This window comes from Amblyomma americanum, chromosome 1 (genome assembly GCF_052857255.1).
Source record: "Amblyomma americanum isolate KBUSLIRL-KWMA chromosome 1, ASM5285725v1, whole genome shotgun sequence".
Taxonomy (NCBI): Eukaryota; Metazoa; Arthropoda; class Arachnida; order Ixodida; family Ixodidae; genus Amblyomma; species Amblyomma americanum.
Genome location: NC_135497.1, coordinates 244,320,180 through 244,340,607, shown reverse-complemented (window position 1 = coordinate 244,340,607; position 20,428 = coordinate 244,320,180). Strand labels below are relative to the sequence as shown.

The following is a 20,428-nucleotide window of genomic DNA, read 5'->3' as shown; positions in this document are numbered from 1 at the left end:
ACACGAAGTCTGGTAACCGAGCGCGTAACTTCCTGCCTTGAAGGAGCTCTCCAGGGGACCGGCCTTCGGCTAGTGGAGTCGAGCGATAGCCGAGTAGACTCAACCAGGAGTCCTCTTTGAGCTCGCCAGTCTTCATCATTCTTTTCACAATTTGGACTCCTTGCTCGGCGAGGCCATTGGACCGTGGGAATCTCGGACTCGACGTCACGTGCTTGAACTCGTATCTGGATGCGAACAAAGCAAATTGATGGAATGAAAACTGAGGACCGTTGTCGGTGCAGACTTCCAGCGGACTTCCACAAGTTGCAAAAATTGAGCTAAGTGTAGCAATCACAGCGCATGTCGTTGTGTCGATTAGCTTTTCGACTTCAGGAAAGTTTGAAAACGCGTCAAACACGTACAGGTAGGAGTTTCCGCCATACATAAAAATGTCAGCACCCACACTGTACCAAGCATGGTCTGGGATCAACCTAAGCACCACTGGCTCGGTTTGTTGTTTGTACGCGTATTTTTGACAAGCAGAACAGGTCTTGACCATGTTATCAATGTCCGTATTCAGTCGCGGCCAAAAAACAAGCGACGGGCTCTCGCTTTGCACTTATTTATGCCTTAGTGACCTTTATGAATGCGACCGAGTATTTCATCTCTCACAGCCTTTGGGATGACGATTTTGGTCCTTTTCATAACAATGCCCTTGACTTCTGATAAGTCAGCACCAAATGGTTTCATCCACACTTCAATTTCTTCTCCATTCCTTGGTTACCGCAGCGCTGCCTGCAAGTCTGGATCAGTGGCTCTCGCTTCTGCCAGTCGATCAAACATTTTTTTGCTTACCAGCTCAGAAGTCACGCTCACTGCATAGATGTCGACGTCATCAGTGAAGTCATCTTTGTCGCATATCTTGATCTTGATCTTGATAGCATATCAGCCAGGAACAGTTGTTTGCCTGGGACAAAGTGAAGAACGTAATCGTACCTTAGCAAGCACAGAAAGAACTATTGCAGTCTTGGTGGCATGTCGCCAAAGGCTTTAGAAGCAATTGCTAACAGTGGTCTGTGGTCTGTTTCAATGACAAACTTGCGGCCGTAAACGACATGAAAAAATTTCTCACAACCGAAAGTAATGGCCATCGTTTCTTTCTCTATTTTTCCGTATCTTTGTTCAGCCTCAGTCATTGTGCGTGATGCATAGGCGACTGGCCGCCAACTACCACCCTAATTCTGAAGAAGGGCAGAACCAATCCCATTTTTGGAAGCATCTGCAACGACCTTCGTCTCCCTAGCAGGATCAAAGATGGCTAGCAAAGGTGGACCGCTCAATGTGTCGCAGACAGCTTGCCATTCTTTAGAGTGGTTTTCAGACCATTCAAAACCGTTGTCTTTAATAAGGCTTCCTAGAAGCGCCGTCCTTTCCGACAGATGCGGTATGTATTTCCCGAAGTAGTTCACGACCCCGAGCAATCTGTGAACGCCGGTTTTGTCCTTTGGCGGAGGCATTTCACTTAATGATGCGGTCATTGTGGGGTTAGATCTTATTCCGTCTTTGTTTATGACATCACCCAAGAAGTCAATTTCGGTGACACCGAATTTGTATTTCGCCGCATTGAGCGTCAGACCGGCCTTTTTAGCCAGTTGCAAGACTGTGCGGAGGCGAGTATCGTACTCCTTCCTGGTGCTCCCCCATATCAGTATGTCATCGATATAGATTCGCACCCCTGGAGCCTGGTCGAATATTTTATTCATAGTTCTCTTGAAAACTTCAGGCGCCGAAGCAATGCCGAAGGGAAGTCTCAAGAAACGGTAGCGTCCAAAGGGCGTTTCAATTGTGCGCACCTTTGACGTAGCCTAATCTAAGGGGATTTCTTGGAAGCCCGAGTAAGCGTCGATGCGAGAGAAAAAAGCGGCACCGGCAAGCTCAGAATCAGTCTTCTCGTTTCGGCATTTGATAATGCTCTCCCCTTTAGGCACTCGTTAATTCGCCTTGGGTCAATGCATAAGCGCAGTTTCCCATCCTTTTTGCGTGCTGCAACAAACTGGCTCACCCAGTCCGTCGGTTCGCTGTTTTTGGCCACGATTCCAGCACGTTCCATCCCTTCCAGCTCTTCTCGCAGGGGCTCGAGCAACGCCAAGTGCACCCGTCGCACCGGCTGGACTACCGGTCTTGCATCCTCCCGCACAACCATGCGGTACTGGCGTGCTGGACAGCCGATGGCCTGAAACAGCTCGGGAAATTCCGTGACCAGTTCGTCAGTGCTGTTCGTGTGTACAGCGTTGATAGAACAAGACACTAGTCGTAACGCTTCGCTGGCAGACAGCCCCAGAATGGGCTGGCGGCTCTTCTTAACAATGAAAATGTCGAAATGCCCACTTCGGTCGTTCACAGCCACTTGCAGCGTAGCGACGCCGATGTGCTTTATAACGTCGCTGGTATATGAGCGGAGGACGGAGGGGCTTGCTCTTAAAGCAGACTTCGCTTTGAGCCTTTGAAAAACCGAGCAAGGCAACAGATTCGCTTGCGAGCCTGTGTCTACTATCAGAGACACTCGATGGGAAGCCACTATCGCGTGGATGACCCAATCGGCTCAGTTGCCCAAGCTGACGTAGAGGATTTCAAATCCTGCCTGCACGTCACATACTTCGCTCACTTGAGAGCATTTTCTGCTACAGGCCGAGAAGTGGATAACGCCACGGCACCGAAAACATGTTTTGCCGAATGCTGGGCATCTGCCAATGTTCGTGGAAGCGGTTACACTTGGAACACTTGAACTGCCTGCGTGTTTCATCTGAGCCACTTCCTGTCCTCGTTGAGCCTCGTCTTGCTCTGAACATTCCACAGATTGTTCACAAGCTGAACATTTGCCTTGCTTGCGCGTTTTGATTTGTGCTACTTGCTTCTCCGCTTGAGCCCATACATTGTTTGGCTCGGCGCATACCTCTTGAGCTTTGCAAATTTCCTCCGCCTTCAGTAACGTAAGGTCCTTAACTTTCAGCATCTTTTCACACAATTCCGTATTATTTGTTCCAAAGGCAAATTGGTCCCTGACCATGGAGTCCGTTAGGCTTCCAAAATTGCAACTGCGTGCAAGTCTCTTCAAGTCCCGTGAAAAATGTTCGAAAGATTCGCCCTCAACTTGCGTTCTTGAGCAGAAGACATACCGTTCGTACACTTCGTTCAGCTGCTGCTTGCAGTATTCCTCAAACTTCATCGTAACTGTTTCATTATATTCCTTGTTTTCGTTCTCCGAGAACATAAAACTGCAGAATACCTCTAGGGCGTCCGCTCCGGCCACGGTGAGCAGCAGTGCGGTCCTAGCTCCCTCCGTCTGTAATTCTTTCGTCGGCTCCGTGACCTGCAGGAACAATTCGAACCACTGCTTGAAGAGGCTCCAGTTCTTCTTGGTGCTACCGGACATCACCAGTGGCTGCGGTGGCTTCGCTAAATCCATCGTGCCAGTGCACAGCGACGCCCCTTCCACCAGCGTGTTACTCCGTTCGTGAGGGCGACCCTACTTCTGACACCATATTCCGGAGTCCAACAAAGAACACACAGCGTGGAAGCAACCAGAAGAAGAGCGTTTATTGCGATTGCTTCCCAACATATATAGTCTACCGGTGGCTGCATGATAACAGCCACGTGTTATAGATAGCATGCTGGCCAGGGCCCATACATAGAGTACATGCGCGTCTGATACAATACAAAGACAAGACTGCACCTCCGAAAACTCCATGTAAACCCGAAAGCGCGTCGGAGCGATCCGAGTGAAGAGTTGGGAGTCAGGGGGCAGCGGTAAAGAAATGCTTCTCCGGCGGACCGTGGGCGAATTGGCGGGGAATTTTCTAGGGTGAACCAACGAAGCCGGCAAGAAGCCATAAATCGGAGGGCGGCACCACCATAGCGAAAGCTTCGACGGTTTCAATGCGCCGCCATGTAAACAGTAGCTTTTCGCAATGGCAGCAGCGCTAGCTCTCCTCGGTGCGCTTCTGCCGCAGTCGGAAAATGGCGCATACCCGCTGTGGAGGATTGCACAAGACAGGCGGCGACTTGGCAGCATTGTTGTTGTTGTCGGTGTTGTTGTTGCCTGAAAAGCGATCCTTCTTCTTATTCTTCACCCCAGGTATATGGCGCATACCCACGCGGGGGGATTGGCCAAGGTGTAGTTGAATAAAGAAAGAAGTTTCCATGGAAGATGACGACAAAATTGTACCACCAATCGTGAATTTTGAAAAATCAATGAATAAAAACAACAGAACAATATTGACAGTTAAATAACAGACAGCATTTTGGTGAAAAAGAAGAGCTCGTAGAACTTTAAAAGAATTAGCACATCAACCTACCAGTTGCAATTATGTAATCGTGGAGAAACCCACAAATAGAATCCAATGCAAATCCCTACTACTGGCAAATAACAGATAACAAATAACAAATAACAATAATAAATAACGAATAATAATACTGGCAAAGATAAAGGGAGCCCTAACCTGGAGAGAAGGACCTCCAGGTAAATCTTTCTCTGAAGTGCGAACTTTGGGCAGTAGAGGAGAAAATGGTCTAAAGATTCAACTTTCCCACATGCGTCACATAGGTTCGTCGGTGTCAACCCACACCTGCATAGATATAAATTCAAGCTTGGAATCCTGCACCGCAACCGCGTCATTGTCACCTCACACAGCCTGGATTTACACGAACGGACGTTCCAATTATATGCTAAGTGCTGATAGTCAGTGGTATTTAGTAAGGGATCTCGTAACCTGTCTGATATATGTAGGAACCGCTGAAACCTGGAAATCGCCAGCAGGCTGAAATTCGGGACGGGATGTGTCACTGACCCGTCAAGAGCCGACCTTGCTAAGTAATCAGCCACCTCATTTGAACGAATACCTGCATGGCCAAGGACCCACACGAAACGGACCACCTTCAAAGTGCATGGGACAAAAATCGCAGGATACGGCTCAAAAAATCTTCTTGTGAAGTGTCAAGGGAGTCTGACACTGACAAACAATCAGCGAGAATAATAACATGAGACACATGGCATAGAATTTTGTGAAGGGCCATTCGAATAGCCAAAAATTCCGCAAAGAATATAGGAATATAATCTGGGATGCGGACAGAATAGATCCATGCCAAATCCTGCGAAAAGATGCCAACTGCAGCTTTTTGGCAGTTGACGGAGGCATCGGTAGCAAGCACCGTATGATGGGGGTATTCGTCTATGTGATCCGAGAGAATACCGTTTAAAATGTTTGCCGGCATGTGTTTCGCATGAGATGGGAAGATGTAGTCGAAATGGAATTCCACTGCTGGCGGCGTGTCATCAACCCACTGCAAAGAACTGAGATCAACACCAATCGGTGTTAAAAGGTTCTGCGTTTACATAATTTGTGGCATTTGATACCGTGGCCAACGATGAGAAAAGAATAAGGCCGGCTGAGACACAAAAATAGGAGTACTGACATCAGTCACAGGGTCCATCGACCTGAGAAAAGTTCGCACCGTCAGTATTTGAAAACGGGAAGTTAGATCAGGGATACGGGCTTCCAGATAAAGCAGGGCGTTTGAAACTGATTTTGGGAGACCAAGGCAGAGGCGGAGAGCGCGCCTTTCCAGTAAGATTAAGGGTTGAATCTTGTAGCTTGCGCTACCAGAGAACAGAATGCAACCAAATTCAAGTATAGGTCTTACGTATGCTTTGTATAGTAACAATAACGTGTCGCGGCGCATCCCAAACTTTTTATTGGCGATTCTTGTCAGCCGGCCTAGAGCGCGTTCTCCTTTAAACGCATTGTTCTTTATATGAAGGCTCCAATCTAATGCTGGGTGATAAGTAACACCCAGATATTTTACGGATTCCACTTGTGGAATCTGGAGAGAGCGATGGACTAATGAAATGTGCAAAGGCCTGTCTGGAGGAAATAGCAAAACTCCGCATTTGTCTACATTCAGGGATAAAATAATACCCTGCAGCCATACTCCAAGAGCATCCAAATATCCCTGCAGAATGTGGTAAAGGGAGTGGATATCCCTGGCCGAGGCGAAAAAAGCTATGTCATCTGCATACACAAAAACTGTTATATCAGGACAAATGGGGATGCCACTGACCAAAATATTAAAAAGCAGAGGGGATAGCACCGATCCTTGCGGCACACCTCTTGATTGATAATATGTATTTGAACATAGGGTTCCCTCGGCGCAGTAAAAGAATCTGTCCTTCAGAAATTCAAATATCCACGCATAAATGTAGGTTGGAGGATGTAACTGAGCAAGTCTGTTAAGTAAAATAGTATGCTCAACACTGTCGTAGGCCTTTGCTACATCAAGAGTGACCAAAGCTGAAACTTCTCTTCTGCGTAGCGAGAGCCGGATTCTGCTCTCTAGATCCATATGCGCGGACCATATAGAGCATCCACGACGAAAGCCAATCTGGGCTGAGCTGAGACCGTTGATGTTATGAACATGTTTTGTGAGGCGACTGTGCACTATTCTATTAATTTGACTAAATTTGAAGTCAGCGCAATTGGCCGAATATTATCTAAGACGTATCCTTTTCCTACATCTCTTCATTAATAAAATTATTTTCGCCGTCTTCCAAATGCTTGGAATCAATGCATTTTCCAGAGAAGCATTGACCATATCTAAGAGGGCGCTTGTAAACTCCTGGGCTAAAATTTTAATCATACCAACAGTGACACCATCTGGTCCAGGAGCTGCAGGAGAGGAGCTCTGATGCGTCAACCTCGGTATAATCCGAAGAGGGTGAAGTTGTGCACAAAGGGACGTTTCTCTCCGTCTGGAAGCGTAACGCCAATCCCTGAGCAATACACTCCAGGCTCTCCTGAGCCTTTTCTGGGGATAACACTGTTGAACTAGTGCGAAGAGGGACGGAAGAACTCTTGTTACGTTCCATGAATCTATACAGGGCTTTCCGATGACGAGGATTTGAAAGATATGTATTTAAATTTTGGTTGTACTCCTCCTTGGCTTTTGCAAGTGTTCTTTTTAAAGATGCAGAGAATTTGTAATTTAACCAATTAGCCGGACTCTGGTTACAGGACAGCCTCTTCCAGGCCGCTTTTCTGCGACGATAGACCTTCCCACATTCTTGTGTCCACCAAGGAGACGTCTGTTTATTAGAGACTACTGCGGGCACAGCGAATATTGAGTGGTCTATTGCATTTTGCAAAAATGAAACTGTCTGCTGAGCTCTGTCATCCCGGCTTGTATTAACTATAGAGGCAAGTGAGGCGGACATCAGATTTTTATAAATTTTGTGGTTGACAAATTTATGGGTTACACAACTAGTTTTAAGAGGAGATAACCGGGTAGTGAAAGTTATAGGAAAGTGATCACTAGACGTAGCCGAATCCTCTGTCGACCAATTAGTCACATCTAGCCTACCTGCTGATAATGTTAAGTCAATGGCTGAGCGAGCAACCCCTCGCATAAAGGTTATTTCTCTAGAATTTTGGCAGCGTACAGCATTTGCAGACAGCCACGACCAGAGAAGCTGGCCGCAGGAATCAGTACGACTTCCCCCAGTCACTGGTGAGAATTAAAATCTCCTGCGATGACTGCACTGTTTGTGCCAGTCACCAAGCTGTCTAAACAGTCTGTCCTGTGTACACATAAAGGAAAATAGACATTAGCAATTGTAATATCAGCACAATGCGGAAATTAAATTTTGATCGCTAAAAGCCCACAGTCAGGGAGAAGAATTTTCTTAGAGTTAGATGCCTGATGACAAATTTTTAAATAGCATGGTTACCAATCCACCTCTCCTGCCAACATTTCGATCTGACCTGAAAACTCGAAGGTTTCCCATTGAAAATGATTTATACGGTGATAACCACGTTTCTTGTAAAAGTACAATATCAGGCTTATGCTTGTGAATACGTATGTCTAGATCTGGAAGAGAAGACAAGACGGAACGGCAATTCCATTGTAAAACTTTGATACCTGCCATGATTATTGACCAATTTAAGAGGCCGAAACCGCCTCTTTAAGGATATCAACATGGAGATGAAGTTTGGGTGGTCCCTTTTTAGCTTTCATCTGTGGAGAACTAGAATTAGATGGTGATGAGGAAGCACGGCGCTTCTGTGTAAGGCACTACATTTCGACATCTGTTGTGCAGATGCCACTGCGACATTCACTGCTAGGAACAGAGATGTGAGGTGGGACCTGGGGAACATCAGAAGGTGATGTAGAGCGGCTAGCACTAACTGCGGAAGCTGAAACAGATGCAGACATTGCTGCCAGGACGAGTGTTGATGGTGACGCAGACTGAACTGCAACAAACTGAGCCAACGCCTCAGAGAAAGTATTTAGCATTCGCTCAACCACATTAAGAGCTTTTTCTACTGTGGCCACAATTGAGGCAGTCAAGTTGGACTCAATGTCCTCAAAAGAAGCGCGCTTACGACTAGCATATGAATCTTTTTCCTGTTAAGAACAGCGTAATCATCGGCTCTTGAGCACCGCTTCTCTTTGATAATGTCCAACAAGCTACGCTCTTCACTACGTTTTGCGCAGTTGGCATCATCAGCTGAGTGAATGTTGCTGCAGAGGCAACAATGAGGCTGCTCTGAGGTGCAGTTATCAGCAGAATGACCTTTTCCACGTAAACGGCGGCGGGCCTCCGACTCGCATGCTTTGCCGCTATGCCCGAACCGCCAACAGTTGGTGCATTGAAGCGGGCGGGGTTCTAGAGGGTCCACACGGTATACAATCGGCCAGATTTTTAGTTCAGCAGGGCAGGAAGAGCCAGCAAAAGTTTTTATTACAGACTCATTAGCAACACGCGAGCCGTTTACCTCTCTACTGCAGCGGTAGACTGAAGGGACCCCAACGCCTGCATCCTGAAATTCCTGTAGAATTTCTTGCGGGGACGATGCTGGGTCGACACCTCTTACGATACCCTTGACACATGCAAGCTGTTCGGGAATGAATGCTTTCACAGGCAGCGAGCTGAAAATTGTGCACTTAAGCAAGTGTGCAACACAAGCGATGTCCGAGGACTTGCACACAATTCCTCGACGGCCAAATGGACGCACTTCAGAGATCTGCAGGTATTGGGCAGTCAATGATCTTAGCTCCTGTTGAATTAGTTTGGGGGTTTTCATTTTGATCGCACCCTCACCGATTGGGACGATAGCCACGGGAACCGCATCAATGTCATTTTTGTGGAAGGACTCAAGTGGCAGGCTTTGGGCTGGCAAGCTGGCGAACCAAGCTGCCGACCCTCCACCTGGGGAGGTCAACGACATCTCTCAGCAAAACGCACTGTCAGGTTCACATGAACTGCGTCTTAAACTACGCCTTGGCCAAAACCCCCCAACGAAGTACGGGCTCACTAAGGATGAACAAGCCGGAACCACCAGAAGATGCAGAAACCAGCAGCGGCCAGCAAGAACACGTCAGCACGTCTGCTTCCTTCTCTTCGCGATACGTCGAAGATACGATCTTCGACGCTTCCTAAATGCGTCTCTTCCTTCACTTCTTCGCTCACATGTTAAAAGATGGCTGAAGCTCAATAGTCACGTTCCATTATCTAGTTCTTTTTTATACAGAGCTAACATGCGGGATGGTTCCCGATCTGGTATAAATTCCGGTTTTGGCGAACTTTCCTGACGCGCCATGGGTTTTTTTCAGTAAAAACCAACTGAGGCAGAATTCTGGACAAAAAACGCTATTGACTTGAAAGAGACATGTGAATGGCTGAGCGCAGCTAGATTCTGTTATGCCCGGCGTGCCTTCCAGACAAAGTGAATTGAGACGCGGACTCAATCGACCAGAATTACTAGAAAACCAAACCAATTTGAAGGAATGAGCCTTATGGAAGAAATGTGGCTGCAAGGACTGGCGTTCGCGGAAGCAATGGAGGAAGCAGCAGCGACAGTGGTGGCACCACGTGGCCGAGTATGTCATCTGGTCGCCGGACGGAGCGTTGCTTTCATGAGTGACACTGGGGATGACAATTTACGGACAGCTGTGTGTTCGACAGAGTTCCTGCGTTTCGAACAGGCGGGCAAGTGCAAGGTCGTTGATCCCCCTGCTTTGAGAAGGCTTGACTTTCCTGTGCCACGTGGGCGCCCACCTGGCAGCTGTGTTGACAAGAACGTGACAGTCCTTTACCCTTTCCATCAACGAGCTGAGAGAGCACCAGCACCGCTCCTGCCGTGGGCGGTACCATTGCAGTGCCTTCGTCTGCTCGCTCGATTGGACATCGTTCTCCGAACTGTATTCTTTAGTCAGAGATATGGGGAATAGGAAGGGTATTTAACGGGCTGCTGGTGTGGTATTGAGGGACCCCGCTGGCGGAGAGACTTTTGCTTGCTAAGAAGCTCCCTTTAACTGAAAGGCATTCTCAGTTGCTGTCACTTGTACGGTATGTAAATAATCTTTGTATAAAGTTTTCCATGTTTTCTTCCTCCGAGTTTAGTCGCCCCCTCTCCGGCCCAACCACGCTACCTGAATCCCAACAATGCCCACTGGCGGGGAGCATACGGTTCAGTTACATAAAGGCCCTTTGTACACATTTGTGTAGATGAAAAAACTGTGGTGGTGAAAGGTTGCCGCTCTCTAATAAACATCGCTGGCATTTGCCTAATGGGCAGTGAGGATTTCGCCGTCAAGTAAAATATCTTCCGAACCTGTACCTAATTTCACAAACTTAAAATAAAATGGCAAAAACACCACATAGCGAAGCTGAAGTACGCGAGACCAGGTTCATGTTTTTGTGAAATATTTACTGAGCTGGCTACATATATATCGCAAAATGCACCGCAACTTACAATACGAATGTTTCTGGATTCGTATGCAACAAAGAAATCAGGGCAAGGGGTAGCACGTTCTAACAACAAGCCGTCACTTTTTAGTGTACACAGTTGTGTACAATGTGCTTCAAAGGATTACGCTAAATGTACGTACTTTGGACAGCAAAGCATGGCTGTATAAACTTGACGTTAGAAGGCGGCCTTGTGGAATATGCCGGCTGATAAAAAGCCGTAAAGAATAAACAAGGATTTGCTGCTTCGGAGACAAAGCGTCACGCGATTCGTTATTAGGTAATTAGTTGTACAGAAATTCAACTTGGAACAAATAACGTCACGTGATGCAGCAGCAGGCGGCGTGAGGTCAGGAGAGGTCGAGAGAGGAGTAAGGTCAGGATAGCTGTGGTTGAGAGACGATAGAGGACCGAACACTTTCGGGGGGGGGGGGGGGAGAACAATCGTTGCCGAAATGTATGGCGAACAGCGCTCAACTGCAGCGGGTTTCGTCTCGAAGGTGCGAAGTGCGTCGCACCAAAAGTTTCCTCGAGTGCCCGACGGCAGCGTTGCGAAACCTATCGCTCCCATGTGGATGCCGGAGAATAGCATCAGGTATCCGCATGGTGCTTACGTGTGTCCCAACGGCGCCGATTTTCGTTCAGGTGCTACCAATATGAAGTAAGAAATTCACCGGCGCCTGAATGGTGCTGCCACGTACAACGCGATGTCTAAGTTGCACTGCGCAGGCGCCTGCGCTCGCTCCAACCCCACGGTACAAAGGTACCCGCAGCTACGAAACGTGAAGAGTAGAAGGTAGTGCATTGTGGTGCCAATGCAATGATTCAGTGAAGCAACAAACAGAGCTGGTTGGTGATCGGTCAATATTTTAAAGAGCCCCTGAACCACGCTGCAGTTTTCTTTGTTTTTAAGGCTTTATCCCCCCATGTCAGTATCGCCAGAGCACTGAAAGCTCCGCCTGTTGTTACTTTAAAGCATTTATTTCTGCCATTCGGAGGACTTTTCTAAAGTAGGACACCCAGTACCAGACTGCGCCTGCACGTTTGACTGCATCTTCTATAAACGTGATTACGATGCGCTAGGCAGCATGTTCTCCTTTCATCTCAGGTAAAGATTCTGGCTAATAATGATGTATTTCTGTTTTGCTTCCACCGGGGCAGTCCGGTATACTTACGAAGAAAAAAAAATTTTCTCAGGTCAAAGTGCAAATTTCGCGATCAGCCAGCAAATTTGGTCCACATGGTGTGGACGTGCCCGGCTAAATATGATAGCTCACGCACTATAGAATCCTGGGAGGCTTTGCTCCGCAGCCCAGACCCCAACGTCCAGCAAGACATCATCGGTCAAGCCCTTGCTGCTGCTGTATCCCAAGGGATCCCGGCCGACGGCTAGGGCCGACAGGCGAGATGGACTTCTCTCCTGGCGTTCATTGACTGGTGTTACAATAAAGTTGTTTCTCTCTCTCTCTCTCTGGTGAGGAGTAAGTGGCGCTCTTCAATGAGAACTGTTCCCCTCAGGATGACTAAGCATACTGCGCAGCGCGCCATCGATAGTGTACCTAAAGCCAAAAATAATCAGTTACAAAGAATTCGAAAGGTGAAGTACAGTGAAAATATAGGGGGGGGATACTACAGAGGTGTCCATTCGGTACTAAAAACAAAGGTTCTTTTTTCCCGTGCTCGGGAACGAAGGGGAACTATATCAGCTGTGGTACTCTTCATCTCAATACTGAATGCCCCTTAGATCCTAACTTTATACTTTCATTAGGAAACAGTAGTTGCTGCGGTCTGGTACTGTTTAAGGCAGCGGCTGCATTCTTTTGTGTGCGCTTTTTTTTCTTAACAAACTAGCTCGGTGAAAGGCACGCCTTCTCGCCATAAACTGCCTCGAGAATCGTGAGTTGCGCAAAAGGCTCAGTGGTTAAGGCGCTCGTCTACTGAGCCGGAGTACTCGGGTTCGAACCTGACCGCGGAGGCCGCGTTTCTATGGAGGAGAAAGGCAAAAGGCGTCCGTGTGCTGTGCGATGTAAGTGCACGTAAAGATATCCAGGTGGTCGAAATTATGCCGGAGACGTCCAGTAAGGCACCTTTTTCCTCTTTCACTCCCTCATTGATCCCTTCCCTTATGGCGCAGCTTGGGTGTCCACCGAGATATGTGAGACAGTTACTGCGTCATTTCCTTTCCTCAAAGCCAATTTTCATTTTTTTCCGGTTTGTCAGTTGTTGTTTTTTTTTTGGGGGGGGGGGGGGAATGGCGCAATATCTGTCTCATATCGTTGGACACCTGAATTGCGCCGTAAGGGAAGGGATAAAGGATGGAGTGAAAGAAGAAAGGAAGAATGAGGTCCCGTCGTGGAGGGCTCCGGAATAATTTCGACCACCTGGGGATCTTTAACGTGCACTGACATCGCACAGCACACGGGCGCCTTAGCGTTTTTCCTCCATAAAAACGCAGCCGCCACGGTCGGGTTCGAACCCGGGAACTCCGGATCAGTAGTCGAGCGCCCTAACCACTGAGCCACCGCGGCGGGGCAAGGGGCAATTTGTTCGTTTTCGTTTCCCACGTGGTATTTCGTCTTTTCGCCGTTCTCGTCTTTTTTTCACGACAATGCCTGGCTGTTGCACCGTCAACTGCATGAAGAGACCAGCAGTCTTCGGGAAAAACGTTTCAAAAATAAGGGTCAATTGCATTGCAATGGGACGACACTATTGCAGACGGCAGGGCGCCGCTACACACAGCTCTGTGTCGTCCCGTTGCGCTGGCGTCGCGAACTCTGGTCTTTATTGTGATGCAAGTTACCGAATATTGCTTCTAGCGAACCGGAGTGAGGGCGAAGCCGCTGCCTGGTGAGGTGCCGACGGTGTTCTGCTGGTTCACATTAGCGCCTCCAAAAGTTATGGTGCTGCTTTTTCCACGGAGTGTATCATGTACTGTTTCGCATTGTATCAAATTATGCCCGAATGGGCTTTAATTCGTGATGCTTGGTGCAGTTGATTTCAAACAGCGCTTGTCGCGCGCGCTGCTACATTCGTCTTTCTCGTCAGTCGTCTCTCGTGCTGTGTAGATGAAACGTGGCTGAGCTATGGAGTTAGGTTAAAAGCACGTCTGGAAGGTAAATGACACCCTAAAGCGATAACCGTCACCCGCCATCGATGAGACGAGACATCGTCCGCCACCAACTCGAAACTGAAACTGCGGAGGCTGTATAACGAGAGGCTCTTCGAGTGTCAGGATTTCTGCGCCATCATTCGCCGTTTCTTTCCTACGCGAAAATTCGGTTTTAAGATGGCCTAGACTGATCGTCATTCCATTACTTACCCTAGTTACGCTCGGAAGAGAACCAGACAACGTAGTGTTTTATGCACGTAGCCCTTTGCTGCGGCAGGATGAGACCTGTGTGCCTGTTTTCTTCGGTTTCATTGAAATTACAGGGTTCCCCAAACAATGCTTACATTTCGCGCGCTCAGCTTGCTTATTCCTTTCATATTACAGCACACATTACACGAGAACAATTGAAATGCATAGCAGACACCGGACATTTGGGACATGCCATCCAACTTCAGGTGGCTTAACTAGCGCCAGCTTCGGAAAGAACGTAGGGTGCCGCGATGAGCGCGCTCCCATCCGCCGGCGGTGGGCGCGCATCGAGGCACCGTACGGAAGTGCGTAATCGGCATCCAGCCACCTAGTGAAGATCAGTGGGTTGAAGAAACCGGACGGTGACGTCAAACACATCACGCACGCTCCTCTAGCAGCAGACGCTGAAGGAGTGCGAACAAGGCGGCGCGCTCTAAATCGCAGCCTCTCGTTACGAAGCGAACTCGTTTGTATAACTGCGTATTTCGGCGCGTGAACTGGCTGCAAACTGGGTACGGGTCTTTCACTTCGTCTTATCTTGCGTATAAGAAATCGGATGGACGATAAATTTTGCCTGTTTTTTTATTTTGTTGGACGATTCGGTAGCTCCTAGGCCTAACGAGCACCGGTTTATTGTAGTTGTTTTCTTCATCAAGACCGGATGGCGCCACTATCACCGGAGATATCTCATCTGCATATGTTTAATGATATAACATAAAGCATAATGTCGCGCAAGATGCTTCCGTTTACTATGCGCAAACGTGAATTTTCGAATGTAGAACTCTCTATTAGCTGTTGAAGCGTCCTTAATAATGATCGTGTGTAATGTCTGGCAGCGTTAAACCGCTCATGTGCATGGATGGTCAGTCGCCAGCAACTTGTTACTATACCGACGCGTTTGACATGCCAGAGGTGGTTTTTCGGCGTCCCTTACGGGGAAAAAAACAAAAAAATGTGGCTCCAATCCACGCTGTGAAAGTGGCTGGACAGCGAAGCTATGCTGTTTTCATTCAATTTTTAGCCTTTGAGCCGCAGCGGTGGCTCAAAGGTTATGGCACTCGGCTGATGACCCGAAAGACGCGGGTTCAATCCCGGCCGCGGCTGTTGAATTTCGATGGAGGCGAAATTATAGAGGGCCGTGTACTGTGCGATGTCAGTGCCCGTTAGAGAACCCCAGGTGGCAGAAATTTACGGAGCCCTTCACTATGGCCCCTCTTTCTTCCTTTCTTCTCTTAGTCGCTCCTTTATCTCTTCCCTTGCGGCCCTGTTCGGGTGTCAGCCGAGATGTGAGACAGATACAGCGCTGTCTCCTTTCCCCAAAATAAAACTTTCAAGCAAAGGAAGTGACGCCTGTCGCACATATCTTGGTGGACACCCAAACTGCTCCGTAAGGGAGGAAATATGGAGTGAACATTGATTTTAAGGGTAAGGAGACGACGCCTGTGACGCATATCTCGGTACTTTTCCACTCCTGGGGTTTTTCTGACCACAGGCAAGTTTCGTTGGACGGTAGAGGCATACAGCTTCGCTGTAAAACGTAAATTACCATCTGCACAACCATCCGATCAAAGTAGCAACTTACATTCAGCGATGTTGCAGACGATGTTGCAGATTATGCTACAGACGATGTTGCAGACGATGTTGTAGACTATGTTGCAGACGATGTTGCAGCACATTGAGCGCGCATTGAGCAGCTAGTGAGTGCATGCTACAAATTTTCCCTCCCCTTTTACCCTCAAGATAAACGTAAAACGCTTTGTTGCGCGTGCAAGCTATAGCTACCTTTTATTTACCATAGGCGATCGGCGGCTGTAGCGGCCGCCTTCTGTCACTGCAATGCCATGCGTAGTTGCGTACAATATCTAAATCATTTAAACACACCTTCGGCCTTTACGGCGCAGAAAAGAGTATCCGAACTATTGTTTCTATTTATTAAATCCACTGCGTAAACAAGACAGCTTTTCGTTACCCTTTTACAGAGGAATTCGATGCGCAACTAAGCTTGCGGCGGCACTTCTCTCGCGCTGGTCGCGTTCCATTTTTCGTCGAAGAGCAATAGTGGCAATAGCGCTGCAACCGAAACGCTTTTTAGAATCATACAAACTCGGAATACAGACCGTAGACTCTGCAGTCAGCGAGAGCAGTGTGTCCAGCATAGATGTGCGCTTCTTTTTAGGTTTTTTCGCCTATATGGTTTGGTCTTTCATTATGCTCCCGCGTGCCCTTATTTGCTGTGTTCCGGCGTGGTCCAGTGGCTAGGATACCTGGCTCTCACCCAGGAGGCCCGGGTTCGATCCCCGGCGTCGGAGTTCGGTCTCATGGTGTAATGGCTAGCACTCTGGACTTTGAATCCAGCAATCCGAGTTCAAATCTCGGTGAGACCAGCGTGTTTTCTTTTCGTTCTCGAGACTTTTTTTTTAAACATACCCACGCGGTCGAAATTATTCTGGAGCCCTCCACTACGTCCCCTCTTTCTTTTTTTCTTCTCTTAGTCGCTCGTTTAAAGATCCCTTCCCTTACGGCCCAGTTCGGGTGTCGCCGATATGTGAGACATATGCAGCGCCGTCTCCTTTCCCCAAAATCCAATTTCCAAGAAAAGGAAATGACGCCTGTCGCACATATTTTGGTGGACACCCGAACTTCGCCCTAAGGGAAGGAATATGAAGTGAACATTGATTTTAAGGGTAAGGAGACGACGCCTGTCTCGCATATCTCGGCACTTTCCCACTCCTGGGTTTTTTCTGACGACACGAAGATTTCGTTGGATGGTACAGGCAAACAGCTTCCTGTAAAACGTAAATTACCGTCTGCACAACCATCCGATCACAGCAGCAAGTTACATTCAGCGATGTTGCAGACGATGCTGCAGCGCATTGAGCAGCTAGTGAGTGCATGCTACGAATTTTTCCTCCCCTTTTCCCCTCAAGATAAATGTAAAACGCCGTGTTGCGCGTGCAAGCTATAGCTACCTTTATTTACCATAGGCGATCGACTGCTTTAGCAGCCGCCTTCTGTCACTGCAATGCCATGCGTGGTTGCGTACAATATCTAAATCTTTGAAATACACCTTCGGCCTTTACAAAGCAGAAAAGAGTATCCGTACTATTGTTGCTATTTATTAAATCCACTGCGTAAACAAGAGAGCTTTTGTGGCCGCACTTCTCTCGCATTGGTCGCGTTCTTTTTTTCGTCGAAGAGCAATAGTGGCAATAGCGCTGCAACCGAAACGCTTTTTATAATCATACAAACTCGGAACACAGACCGTGGACTCTGCAGTCAGCGAGAGCAGTGTGTCCAGCATAGATGTGCGCTTCTTTTTAGGTTTTTTCCCCTATATGGTTTGGTCTTTCATTATGCTCCCGCGTGCCCTTATTTGCTGTGTTCCGGCGTGGTCCAGTGGCTAGGATACCTGGCTCTCACCCAGGAGGCCCGGGTTCGATCCCCGGCGTCGGAGTTCGGTCTCATGGTGTAATGGTTAGCACTCTGGACTTTGAATCCAGCAATCCGAGTTCAAATCTCGGTGAGGCCAGTGTCTTTTTTTTCGTCCTCGACTTTTTTTTAAAACATCTCAAGGCGGTCGAAATTGTTCCTGAGCCCTCCACTACGGCTCCTCTTTCTTTTTTTCTTATCTTAGTCGCTTCTTTATCCCTTCCCTTAGGGCTCGGTTCGGGTGTCTCTGATATGTGAGACCGACACTGCTCCGTTTCCTTTCCCCAAAATCCAGTTTTCAAGGGAAGGAAAGGATCCCTGTCGCACATATCTTGCTGGACGCCCAAACTGCGCATAAGTGAAGGAATATGAACTGAAAATTGGTTTTAAGGGAAATGAGAAGACGCCTGTCTCACATAATACAACATTTTGGGCGAGTTGGTTACCTACATTCATTATTACAGCGCAAAGATGGCACAGAACAAGAAGGGGACACAACAGCGCTGACTCTCAACTAAGTTTTATTCGAGACCAGTAGGGTTTTTTATACCACCTGGTGATCAAAACAGGAAAAAAACATACAATAGCTGTAGGCATGCGCAAGGGTACAAGAACGGCGGTTATCCGGCACGTTAGATATCACATTCTAGATATTTCATCTTTTTCTGGGACAATGCCACGGATGGTGCGCTTATGCACTCGTCCTGCAGTCTTATAATCATAGCAGCTTCTATTATTTCTCTTGTTAGTGTGTCTCGGTGCTTCCCTATGACACTGCATTGCCTGTACATCGGTTCACATTTATCCTCGCTGTCATCTTCTGCGCTGCAGTCCCTGCAATGTTTGGCTACGTGGCCTGAAGTAGCCACACGTGGGACATTGTCACTGTGCTCTTTTATCCTTTTGTTGAGACTGCGGCCAATCTGCCCGATATATTTTTTCCCACAGGACATGGGCAGTGAATACACCACACCTTCTTTACAAGGGACAAAATGATCCCCGTGCTAACACTTTACACCTGCGCGTTTCGCTGGTCGTGCAGTTAACTTTTTTGCACAAGCTGGAAACCTTCTCCGGCGCTGAAAATACTACGTCAACGCCTGCCCTACTTCCAATTTTTCGGAGGTTGTGCGACACCTGATGGAGATAAGGCAAAACAACAACCTTTCTTCTTTCCCTTTGCCTAACCGGTTCGCTAGTGTGGCGAGGTCTCAGGTTTTTTAGCTGCTTTTCTGCCACTGACACTAGTACATCGGACGGATAACCAGCCATCGTAAGGCGATCAACTTGTTTCGCAAAGCTTAGTTCCATACTATGCTGGCAACTCTTCTTTAAAACATTATTAAAAACAGAATGAATAATGGCCCTTTTTACAAGTTTCGAATGGGCTGATGCATATGGCAGGATGGGTTTTTTTGCCCGAGGCTCGTACGACCAACACACATGGGACGGAGTGAAATGAAGGGCGAGATCTAAGAACCTGATAGAATCATTAAGTGGGGTTTCATGTGTTAAAACCAGTGGTTTAAGACACTCTGTGAATACTGAATGAATATTTAAGAACTGCTGCTCAAAACTGAGGTTGTCATTCTGTACTAACACAAAGTAATCGTCAACAAATCTAAAAATGCGGCACACACAGAACCCTTCCAAACGATCTTGCAGTGTTTTGTCACGCAAGGCCAAAAACACATCGCTAAGAACCGGGGCTAGGCACGAACCAATACATATCCCGTCCTTCTGAATGTACATATCCCCATTCCATTCTACAAAAGTCGAACAAAGATAAAACGATAACAATTCTAGGAAGGCATCGGCGGAAATTCCGCACTCGTTTTGGAAGGCTATAACACCATGCTTTTCGATGTGCTTATTTACAGCTGACAAGATTTCCGCCTGGGGAATTGTGTAATATAAGTCTTTTTCGTCGACTGAAAATACCTGCAGCTTTTTATCGTGATCCCATTTTTTTAGGAAGGTGATTACTTCGTCAGAATTTCTTATTCTAAAAGGGTCATCGATCGTTAAAACGTTGAGTTTCTGTTGCAAGTATCTTGCGACGTGCTTCTGCCATGTCCCTGCTTCTGAAACTATTGCACGAAACGGCCAGTTGGGTTTATGGGTCTTTGCAGAGAAAAAAATCTCAAGGTTGCTCTTGTGGCAGTTCTCAATCATACTCGACAACTTGTTTAATTTCAACTTGTTGGTTAGCTTTTTTGCTTGGCTCTTAATTTTCGACAGTTTTACATCATTGCGCTTGTCAAACACAGCAAGGACGCTGTCTATTGCTTTTGACATGTACACATCTCTGGTTAAAACAACAAAACCTCCATCCTTGTCTGCAGGAAGAAGAGACAGCGAGTTATCTTTCAACCAATTAACTGTTTTGAACAAGGGAAGCTTCCTGCCTGCCTGTCTGTACTTTGCTAAAACGTCGACACCTTCAGAGATGCAACGGTCTGCTTCGGTCTTCTTAAGGCTCAGCCTTATTTGGCGGCGTACAACCTTCAGCTAGCCATGGGAGAAGACTCTGCAAGATTCTCAGGTCTGAATGGCTTCAGCAAGTGCGAGCGCACAAGGAGCGCTTGAAGGTTTTGTTACAGTTCCATGCTGGGCCAGAACATTCGAATGCACAGTGGCACCATTTATCACGGTCCATTGACCGCACCACCAAGTTCCTTTGGCAACAGACCCTCCCAGCGCTTCGTGCACTTCTTCCTAAGAGGACTCCAGCTACCGGGCAACGAATCCACGTCATGGAGGGCATCTCCCTTCCCGACAACATCAGGCAAGTCCTTGGCCGGGGGCCCAAGTTTGCGGTCGAGCCAAAAGCATCGAGACCGGAGCTCTTGGCTATGGTG

General features: G+C 47.7%; 4 non-coding genes across 4 annotated transcripts; all 4 read left to right on the top strand.

The window, feature by feature from the left end:
• The first annotated feature begins 16,375 nt into the window (after positions 1 to 16,375).
• On the top strand, positions 16,376 to 16,447 carry TRNAE-CUC (transfer RNA glutamic acid (anticodon CUC)). Its single transcript has one exon. It is a non-coding gene; the product is annotated as a tRNA-Glu (tRNA).
• Positions 16,448 to 16,450: 3 nt separating this feature from the next.
• On the top strand, positions 16,451 to 16,522 carry TRNAQ-UUG (transfer RNA glutamine (anticodon UUG)). The gene has a single exon. It is a non-coding gene; the product is annotated as a tRNA-Gln (tRNA).
• Positions 16,523 to 17,520: 998 nt separating this feature from the next.
• TRNAE-CUC (transfer RNA glutamic acid (anticodon CUC)) lies at positions 17,521 to 17,592 on the top strand. Its single transcript has one exon. It is a non-coding gene; the product is annotated as a tRNA-Glu (tRNA).
• A 3-nt stretch (positions 17,593 to 17,595) lies between these two features.
• TRNAQ-UUG (transfer RNA glutamine (anticodon UUG)) lies at positions 17,596 to 17,667 on the top strand. The gene has a single exon. It is a non-coding gene; the product is annotated as a tRNA-Gln (tRNA).
• The last annotated feature ends 2,761 nt before the right edge of the window (positions 17,668 to 20,428 follow it).